Consider the following 10,008-nt stretch of genomic DNA (forward strand, 5'->3'; position numbering starts at 1 on the left):
GGAGATTCATTTCCCGACAGGACGGCCGATTTCCTCCATCGGCCTGGCCAGTAGGTAGGTCAGTGGCTCAATAGGTAGCTCGAGGCCTGTGACCTCTTTTATTAAGTTTTGGACCATATTCCAATATTTCTTCATTTCTGGACATGTCCACCATATACTGCACCGACACACTTTATTCGAGCAAATACCCGGTATGTACCTGGCAGATACCTGGAATGCGCCGCTCCTCACCTCTGACAAGCCCCGTTGCATTTGCCTTCCCAGCCTGGGTTCATGCCTGGCTGATGGGAGGCTGATCTGTTAAATGATAATGATTAGGATTTAATAGGCTGCAATGCTTCGCGTGTCTACCAGATGGCATAAATTCATGAATTGTAATGCAGTATATATATATATACTGTGCAGTATTGCAGCCAGAGGGAATAAAATGCTTCAATCCCTGCCTGGAAAATAACTCAATGCACTCGGGCAGAAAACAGTCACAAACCTCAATACACCCGGGTATACCCGAATTCGTGGGACTAGCCGAGCTCGAATAAAGTGTGTCGCCAGTGTATGGGCCATGTCACCCTTTTGTCCACAGCCTCTCCAACAAAGATCTGATGCCAGAGGGTAGATTTGTTTTAATCTCACTGGAGTGAGATACCAATAGAAAAGTATCTTATAAATGTTCTCTTTTGTGGTAGTACATATGGATGTCCCCAAGGCTGCTCCCCAGATCTCTTTCCAGTCCTCCTCTTCAATAGTTATATTCAGATCAGCGGCCCATTTAAGCATATAGTCATGTTTTGGGGGGCCATCCACTGTTTCCAGCTCCGAGTAAATTTTGGAAATGAGTCCCTTTTGGTCTAGGTCAGCTTTACATAGTCTCTCGAATTTAGTGAGAGAGGGAAACTCCGGGTTTGGGGATATTTTTTGGGTGAAGTGCCTGATTTTCAGGTACTTAAATGCGTCCAAATCTGGGATTCCATACTTAGTTCTTAGGTCTTGAAAGCTCAGGTGCCTCCCTAGGCTCAGTATGTCTGCCATCGTCTTAATCCCTTTTAATTTAAACTGGTCGAATAGCCTAGATCTACATCCAGGAGGGAATTTGGGATTATCGAAAATTGGCGTAAATTGTGAGCCAGGGGAGGAGAGTTTGTATTTGAGCTTGGTTTTTAACCATATCTCCCAGGTATGTCTAGTTGGCCCTAATTTGAATTTTTGCGGAGGCATATCTCCTCTTTCCAAGCTCCAAAGGCATGCTGGCAGAGAAGGCATTTTAGCATCGTGGGTCTCTATTTTGACCCAGCAGCGTTGGGTTGGGTCCGAGTTCCACAGTGCCGCTTGCTTTAGCTGGGCTGCTTGATAGTATTTGTGGATATCTGGGACTCCCATGCCCCCTCTCCCTCGAGGTGACAGTAGGACTGATCGGGCTACTCTGGGTCTTTTACCTTGCCAAATAAAGTGGAACAATCTATTTTGGATGTTTTTTAGTTCAGAGCCCGGGACATGGATCGGAAGAGTCTGAAAAAAGTAGAGTAGTCTAGGAAGTATATTCATTTTTATGGAAATCATTCTTCCGATCCATGATATCTGATAATCTTCCCATTTGCTCAAATCCTTTTTAATTTTGTCAAAGAGAGCTGGGTAGTTATGTTGATATAGTGACTGGTAGTCCTTTGATACATTCACTCCCAGGTATTTGATGTACTGTATAGAGGGCTCCATTTATAAGCAAAGTTTATTTTGAGTAATTTCACTTCTGGCTCTGTGAGGCTGAGATTGAGGGCCTCTGATTTTTCATTATTAATTTTGTAACCAGATATAGCGCCAAAGTCTTCCAGTTCCCTTTGGAGATTCGGGAGGGAAGTTTGGGGTTTGGTTAGGGTCATAATAATGTCATCCGCAAACAGGGAAATTTTATAGTTTGTTTTTCCAATTGCTATGCCCTGGATATTTATGTTATTCCGTATTTTAGCCGCCAGTGGTTCTATGGTGAGAGCAAAAAGGAGGGGGGACAAGGGGCAACCCTGTCTCGTTCCATTTCTTATTTGGAATCTTTCTGAGTTTCCACCCGGAAGTCTGACAATTGCAGAAGGATTCTGGTACAGTGCTTGGACTCCTTCTAGGAATGAGTCTTTAAAACCGAATTTCTCTAATGTTTTGGTAAGGTATATCAAATCAATTCTATCAATCTCCCCCTTACTTTTAAAGCTTTACACTCTTCTGCTCCTCCTTACATCTCAGCCCTAATTTCCCCCCTATACATCATCCCGACTCTTGCATTCTGCTCAATGATGTCTTCTCTCTACCCCTTTTGTATCTAAAGTCTTCTCCCACCTTAAACCTTTCTCACCGACTGCCCCACACCTCTGGAATGCCCTTCCCATCAATATCCGACTAGCATCCTCTCTATCCACCTTTAAGACCCACCTTAAAACACACCGGCTAAAAGACACATATGAGTAGCTCCATGGCTGATAATTTACACCCCATACATAAACCTTGGTTCCTTGCAGATGCACTTACCAGAACACCCTCCTACTGTCTCTGTACGTTCTTCTTACCAACAAATTAGTTTGTAAGCTCTTCAGAGTAGGGACTCCTTTTCCTAAATGTTACTTTTGGGGGTCTTCTTTCTTCTTCTTCTTATTCTTGTTCTTCATATGTATCTGTATCTTCATCTTCATCCATCTTCATCTGTAACGCCATGTAATCCTATTGGGGAAGAGGTCTTCACTCTCTAGCTTCTTGGCATCAAATGAGGCTGCACATGCTTTTATATAGCCTGTGACGTCACATTTGAGTGAGAAATGGTTCCCATGACATGTGATTGGCTGGGCTAACCATGTGACAATTTTTTTTTTTAGGATGTGACATCATGTAAAGAGAGTGAAACCAGGCGATCAGAATGGCTGTGCTTCCTTTCACTTTAAGATGACATCACAAAAACCAACATGGCTGCCGTTACATATTACTTCAGCCAATCAGATTGTGAGATGTATATCCCCAATCTGATTGGTTGTAGTAAACCATGTGACAGTCAAGTTTTGGAAAGGAAGTGACGTCATCCAAAGGGACCGCTGTCACCACTGAACCATTAGCAGTAAAGTTACTCAGATAGGTATGAGAGACTTAAGGTGGTGAATCAACCATTAAAACTACCATTATTTGATGATAACGTTATTGTTTGCTTCAAATCCCAAGATGTCAATATCAGAAATTAATAATATCATAGAAATGTTTGGGACGTTCTCAGGATACAAAATCAATGTGCATAGGTCGGAAGTACTGCTGTTAAGTTCTTCAAGCAGTCTTGTCTCAAAGGAGGAAGATATTAACCAGTTTAAGTTAGCAAAGGGCACCATAAAATATTTGGGTATTAACCAAGATCTGGAGAGATTATATGCTTTACATTTTATTCCAATACTGAAAAAAATGTATAAATCAATGAACTCCTGGCAAAACCTAAATCTGTTTCTAACGGGAAGGTGTGCAGTAGTAAAAGCAATAATCTTCCCAAAAATATATATGCTCCTAATTCTCATCACAAATAAAGACTCGAGAAGCTATAATAATAAAAAAAAAATAATGAACTTTATTTTGAAAGGAAAAAAAAGCAGAATAAATATGGGAAGAGTACATGTAAAAAAAAAAACAACAAAAAACCAAGGTGGACTAGCTACAGTATACCTAATATCAGGGAATTCAATATGGTATCTTTACTTAGGGATGCTTCAAACTAGGTTTTAAACAGGAAAGCATTCACAATCCCATCATTGTAAAGGGCAGTTATACATCCGTATACTTCCTCTGAAGAAAACATATTGTTTAGAGACACCCACAGAGCATGGGAATATATGTGGAAAAAATTTGATCCAAACGTAACAAAATCCTTACCGTTAAGTAAAAATCCAATGTTTATATCGGAGATAGAAAATGCTACGTTTAATAACTGGAAAAGAAAAGGAATAAAGCAGATTAAAGCTTTTCTTGATATCAATCAGCAAACTGTAATAGCTTTTGAACAGTTACAAACTAAATATAATATATCAAATAATCAGATGCTTCTGTATTTCCAAGTTACACAACAAAATGTGGTCAAGTAATGAGATAAGGGATTGTTTGGCATTACCTGCTATCTATAATAATGAAATGTAGTATGTTTTATGATCCCATAATATCTAAAGGTTTGGGGGGGAAAAGTGGGGAAAGATAGTAAAGGCTGGGGGGGGGGGGAGGGTGAAGATTTTCCAGAGATATCTACATACAGTATCAGTCTATTTTAGGAGATTGTGAAAGAAATGTAAAGCAACTGAGCTCAGCAGGGTTACAAAAGGTACATATTACATATTATTATTATATATTAAAAGGAACATATACATATACATATATATATCCCTGTGGCAAAGGAAATATATGGTGGAAGGAGGAATATGCTCCAAGTGTGAAAGAAGTAGGGCAGATGTTATTCATTGTTTATAGACACATTTTAGGACAAAACTGTTAATTTCATGAATGAAATATTGAAACAAGATAACACACAAATGTAAGACAATACTATTTGGTGATTTTGAGGGAAGAAAAGCTTCCGTTGCTAGTAATAATTATAACAACTTTAGCAAAGAAATTAATATTAAGACAATGGATAAAAAAACAAAAAAACTCCATTCATACTGTAAAACAGCGGTGCGCAAAGTGGGGGGCGCGGCGGGGGAACGCGTGAGGTCCCTGCAACTCTAAACTTATCATCACTCTGCTGGTGTCAGGTCACGTTTCCATGGCAACACGGCATCAAATGACGCCACGTGGTCATGTGACGTGAAATCACACACGTCAAATGACGTCGCGGGTCACGTGACGGAACGTCACATGACCCCGCAGCGTCATTTGATGCCGCACGAGGTAAGGGGGGGAGCGCACCACAAAAGCAGAAGAGGCAGAGGGGGCGCAGCAAAAAAAAGTTTGCGCGCCCCTGCTGTAGAAGGTTTGAAGATGGAAATGCTCTCTATAATTTACTATGATAGAAGAGATGCCTATGCGGACATAGAGAGAGAGAGGGGGGGGCTCCAAGAAATATTTTATTAAAAGGAATGTACGTATATTTAGAATCTATTCCTAGCCAGCTAAGAGATAATACTTGAAGATGCTTTATTAACCATTAATAGGAAAATATATTCACTTAGACGCGGATGCGATGAGTGATGTTACTGTATAAGGAATTGGAATGAAAAGGGGTTAAAATTCAAGGGAAACATACAATTCATGTATAAGTTAAGAAGGGGAGGTAGGGAAACCAAGATGTACACTGTTTAATTAGCCCTGAACAATGCAAGCTGACAATATTAACTCAGAGGATTGATTGAGCACCATCAATAATATAAATTAGTTATGTACCAAGTTGAGTTGTTTCTAGTTTTGTTACTTTTATTTCATGTGGCGAGTTTAAATTTATTTAATGTATTCTGTTCTTATAATTTGACAATTGTTTAATAGGGTTTTCTATTGTTTGTATTAGTGTCTTTCTATTATTATTGAGAAAACGTCAAGGTTTTACAATATGATACAATGCGATATTGTAAAATGGGATATGGCATATGAAATATATTGTAATGTAAATGGTAAATGTCATTTCATTATGATTCTATTCACACTTCCCAACCTGAGTGAATGTAACTCCTAAAGAGCTGCGACTCCCATCTACCAATCTACATTATAACTTCCTCCACTTGACCCAGACAAGCCCCAAACGAGGTACATAAGTAGTTTTACATGAAATGCAGTCATTCACAGCGAATTGTTCACTAGTGACAAAGGAGGTCATTGTCTTCCTATCGCTGTGAAGATGACTTCAGGACCTGCACTTCCCACAACCAAAATAGCCCACCGATTTAGAACCAAGCGATGTATTGGCCGGTGGTATACTTATACTCGGTCAAATGTCACTTGGAGCCAGGACATTCTTTAGATTTTTAGCTTTCCTATTGATAAAACTAGGTTTGCTATCTAGGTGTGTGCCCAAAATCGGATGTAAAATGATTTATTTAGTATATATGTTGGTGTGCCCATGTGGACTCCAATATATAGCTGCACCAAATGTTTTTTTAAAGACTTGAATTATGGAACACTTACGAATTATAAAAATTGGCATGGATAAACATAGCGTACCACGTCACTTTAACATTTTTCCTCAGAGTGACCCCAGTTTAATGAAATATAAAGGGATTCAGTTAGTACACCCCATTAGACGGGGGGTGGGGGGTAGACTAAAATCCCTTCTGAACAGGAAACAGTCTGGATATATCAGATGAAGACCCTGGCCCCTAGGGGCCTTAATGAAGAATTAGACATCTGGTCACTTTATTAAAGATATTTAACTTTTTAATTGTGAATTAATTGTTTTAAAAGATAATAATAATTTTTAGAAAAAACATTTTTTTTAAAATTTTAACAAATAGTTAAAATTAACAATATATTGTTTTAAATATTTTAGTGTAAAATATGTAGCTATGTTTCATATATTGTTTAATGTATTTTAAATAGATTTTTTAATTATGAATTAATTTTGTGTCATTTTGTGATTGACCCGCTTATTTACATATATTTTTAAATAAGATGAAATTATCTCCAATCACTTATGCATTGTCAATAGTATTGTTTCACTTTCTAAAGTAATAAGTAAGCCTTACACAAACATATTTCATGTTGCTAACATTTTGTTTCTTTTATTTCAGCAACTTATATAAAAGGAAAGTTGTTATATGTTGCAGTTTGTTTTTAAAAATATTATTAAATGTTGTATTATTAAATTATAATTGTGTAACTGTGTGTAGCATTAGTTTAAATATGTATACATCTGTGTGCTTTTTGTCCTGAAGTTGCAATTGGCTGATTGACACCCCCTTAGCTGCCAATCACTAACTGACTTGGGGTTTAACTACCCCTTGCACTAGTGTTATAATTATCCCTGAAGAAGTTGAGTAATTCAATGAAACGCGTAGGAGTTCTGATATTGTTATTTGGCATTTGCTTTAATTCCCCTGTATACTGCTGGAGCTTGTCCGGTTAGCTTGCTTTACAAAATCTGAGACCGCGCAAGTTGGTCGTCTAGTACGGCGCAACTCAGTGATGTCAGAGTATCGCCTCGTAGCACCGTGGAGCTGTAGTTCACATTGTGGGCTTTCATCCCAGAGCCAGCAGTTTGGGGTTAAATTGTTCTCTTGGATCACCGGATTGCCGCATGGACCGCCGCATACACTGAAATCCACACCCGTGAGTCACCTACTCTGCAGACGTGTTCCAGGACGGAGCGCTTACATCTGAGCTTTGTTCAGCCTGATACAAGAACCTCTGCAGCAACCGGAGTTGGAATCCATGAGGGCAGCTGATATACATCAAGTGGATTCGTTTAACATCTGAGCGGTAACGTACCCAAAACATGCCCTACCTAACCAATTTATTTTTTCTGTACATGCACATTATACCACCTTACATTGTTTAATTCTAATGATTCATTTTTACACTATGAGAGGTCGTGCGATGTCTTCTTTTCTTCACGTTATCTTTATGGTGTTGAGCCATCAACTTTGACGAGCAGCAGACCTCATCTTATACAGGTTTTAATGACACTTGTTTATTTATTTATTTCTGGGTGCACTATTCATGGTTAAGTTTTTGTGGGGTTTGTATCAATTAATGCAAAGGAGGATAAATGCTGCACACCAAGAAAATAAACAAAAAATGATACAATTACCGGTGCTCCCATCCATGTACGATCGGCTGCATCCAATCCACTGCATACAAAGAAAATAGAGGATAGGGCACATGGGTTTGAAAAAGAGAAAATATTTATTTAAGCATAGATAGGTCTTTGCATGTGACAAAGACCTATCAGGTCGAAACTTTGTGTTTGCTTAAATAAATATTTTCTCTTTTTCAAATCCGTGTGCCCTGTCCTCTATTTTCTTTGTTTGTATCAATTAACCATTTACTACTGTATTTATATACTAGTCACTTATATCAATTAATAATTTTACAACTTGTGCACAGTTATATTTATTTTTTTCTAACAGTCACTGAATAGCAGCGCTTCTTTCCTTTCTCGCTGACATATTCAACTGATCAATATAAATATTTCTGCCGACGTGCCACTTTCTGATCAGATAGGACACACTATCCCCAGTGTAGTGCGCCTGACAGCTGCATTTGGGAGCCATGTAGTCCAGGACTGCATCCCTGACCCATTCCTCCCTGTGCACCTCCACTTCTCTCATTAGGGGCTCAGGTAAATAAAGAAAGTCATAGCCGGGGGACTTTAGGAAACTTTGGATTATTACCCGGTCAGCTCTACTATTTTTCATGAGGTTCTGACCGCACGCCTGCTCTGGCAGCACCCAAAACAGAGGTTCCTTATGGGCGTCCTCAAACATAGTCAAAACAAACGGGTTGTGTCAAGAGGAACACGTCCCATAGACAGAAATCCCTTTGATGGTGCACAACAAACCAAACAATGTATTAGTCTTGTGATGCAGACAAGAGGGCTGTTAAAACATAAGCTTTATTAAGACATAATATCCATAAATGAATTGAAAATAAAAATGAATTCCTAAACCATACGGATTCACTACCATCCAGACCATCTAACCATATAAATGCATAAACACGAATGACCTAACTAGACTCATAAGTGAGTTGTACTAGTATAGGGCTGCAGTGGGGTGGGGAATCCAAGTAGGTGGATAGAGTCTCCTACTTAGGGGTCAGATACACTGAAGTAGTATGCTGCAATAGTTTATATTGCTCGGCGACAACCCAATGATCAGTGGGTGTTAACACATCTATTGCAGGATACACATACACAATAAATGATCCCAGTATATGTTATCCCAAATGCAACTGTATTCATCAGTTGTGTTTGTATTGCAGTGATATATCGCAGACTAATTGTGCAAAGATATCAATTGTTTCTGACCGTGTTCTCTTCTAGATCTAATTGATGAATACGTAGTACCAATATTGTAGATCCACGATATAGATCTCATACATATGTGTGGGAGTCTTGTGCTCTTATTAATCCTTCTTGTAACAGTTGGTATCTTTTATATAGTGTATGGCACTTTAAAATGAATATAAAGTGCAAATGTACTTCCTTAGGCTTCTAAATGTCACAATATTTTATAGGGCTTGAATTCTTCTTATATAGGAATATTGCTCTTGATATAGGATGCTCACAAAGGCAGATTGAATAATAAATGGTATATCAAAGTACTGTATATCTAAACCTGAGTTTCCAAATACATCGATCGGTTATGCTATGTTTGGTTCAGCAGGTATTGTGTCCTGCCTTGTTACACCTTGAAACCGTGTTTCGTATTTGGTGTGTTGTAACTGGTAAGTATCAAACATGCCCTGTATTGTACGTCTTAAAACTATATTGTTTAAGTATTAGACTTACAGGTGTTACGTTCTTTTTATAATGGTGGTGCTGTGCCTTGTTTCCTCTTATCCTAACTGCTTTTGAGAACTGTACTGTTAAGTGCCCCTATCGGCTTTTGGGACTCGCGTATGCAGGGTCAGAGTGCAGTTTGAGCACACAGCCGATGCAAAAGCAGTGCATTGGTGGCACAGTTAATTACAATTAGTTAATTTGTAGATTTTTAATTTTGGGTGATAAATCGGTTTTTATTTTGTGTTTGGTGGGATTGTATTTTTAATGCAGATTACCTGCATGTTTCCGTAGATTTGGTTTTAAGGTTACAAAGCTAATTCATATGAACTTTTTAGTTTTTGTCTATTGGCATTTGCACTCTCTTCAGATCCCTCCTCTCCAACATGAGGAGCTGGGGAGGGACCTGCCATCAAAAATACTCATCTTGGCAGTCCAAGTATTTTGATTTGGATCTTGTGACACTTTGATTGTGATGAGAACGTGGCAGATGAGTGTCTTAAACAAAGTATGTAATTGTCTGTATGATGGGCGTATCCTATACAATAGTGAAAGGATTCCACTGTAATAGGAAGGACGGG

The sequence above is a fragment of the Ascaphus truei genome, chromosome 3, assembly GCF_040206685.1.
Source record: "Ascaphus truei isolate aAscTru1 chromosome 3, aAscTru1.hap1, whole genome shotgun sequence".
Lineage (NCBI taxonomy): Eukaryota > Metazoa > Chordata > Amphibia > Anura > Ascaphidae > Ascaphus > Ascaphus truei.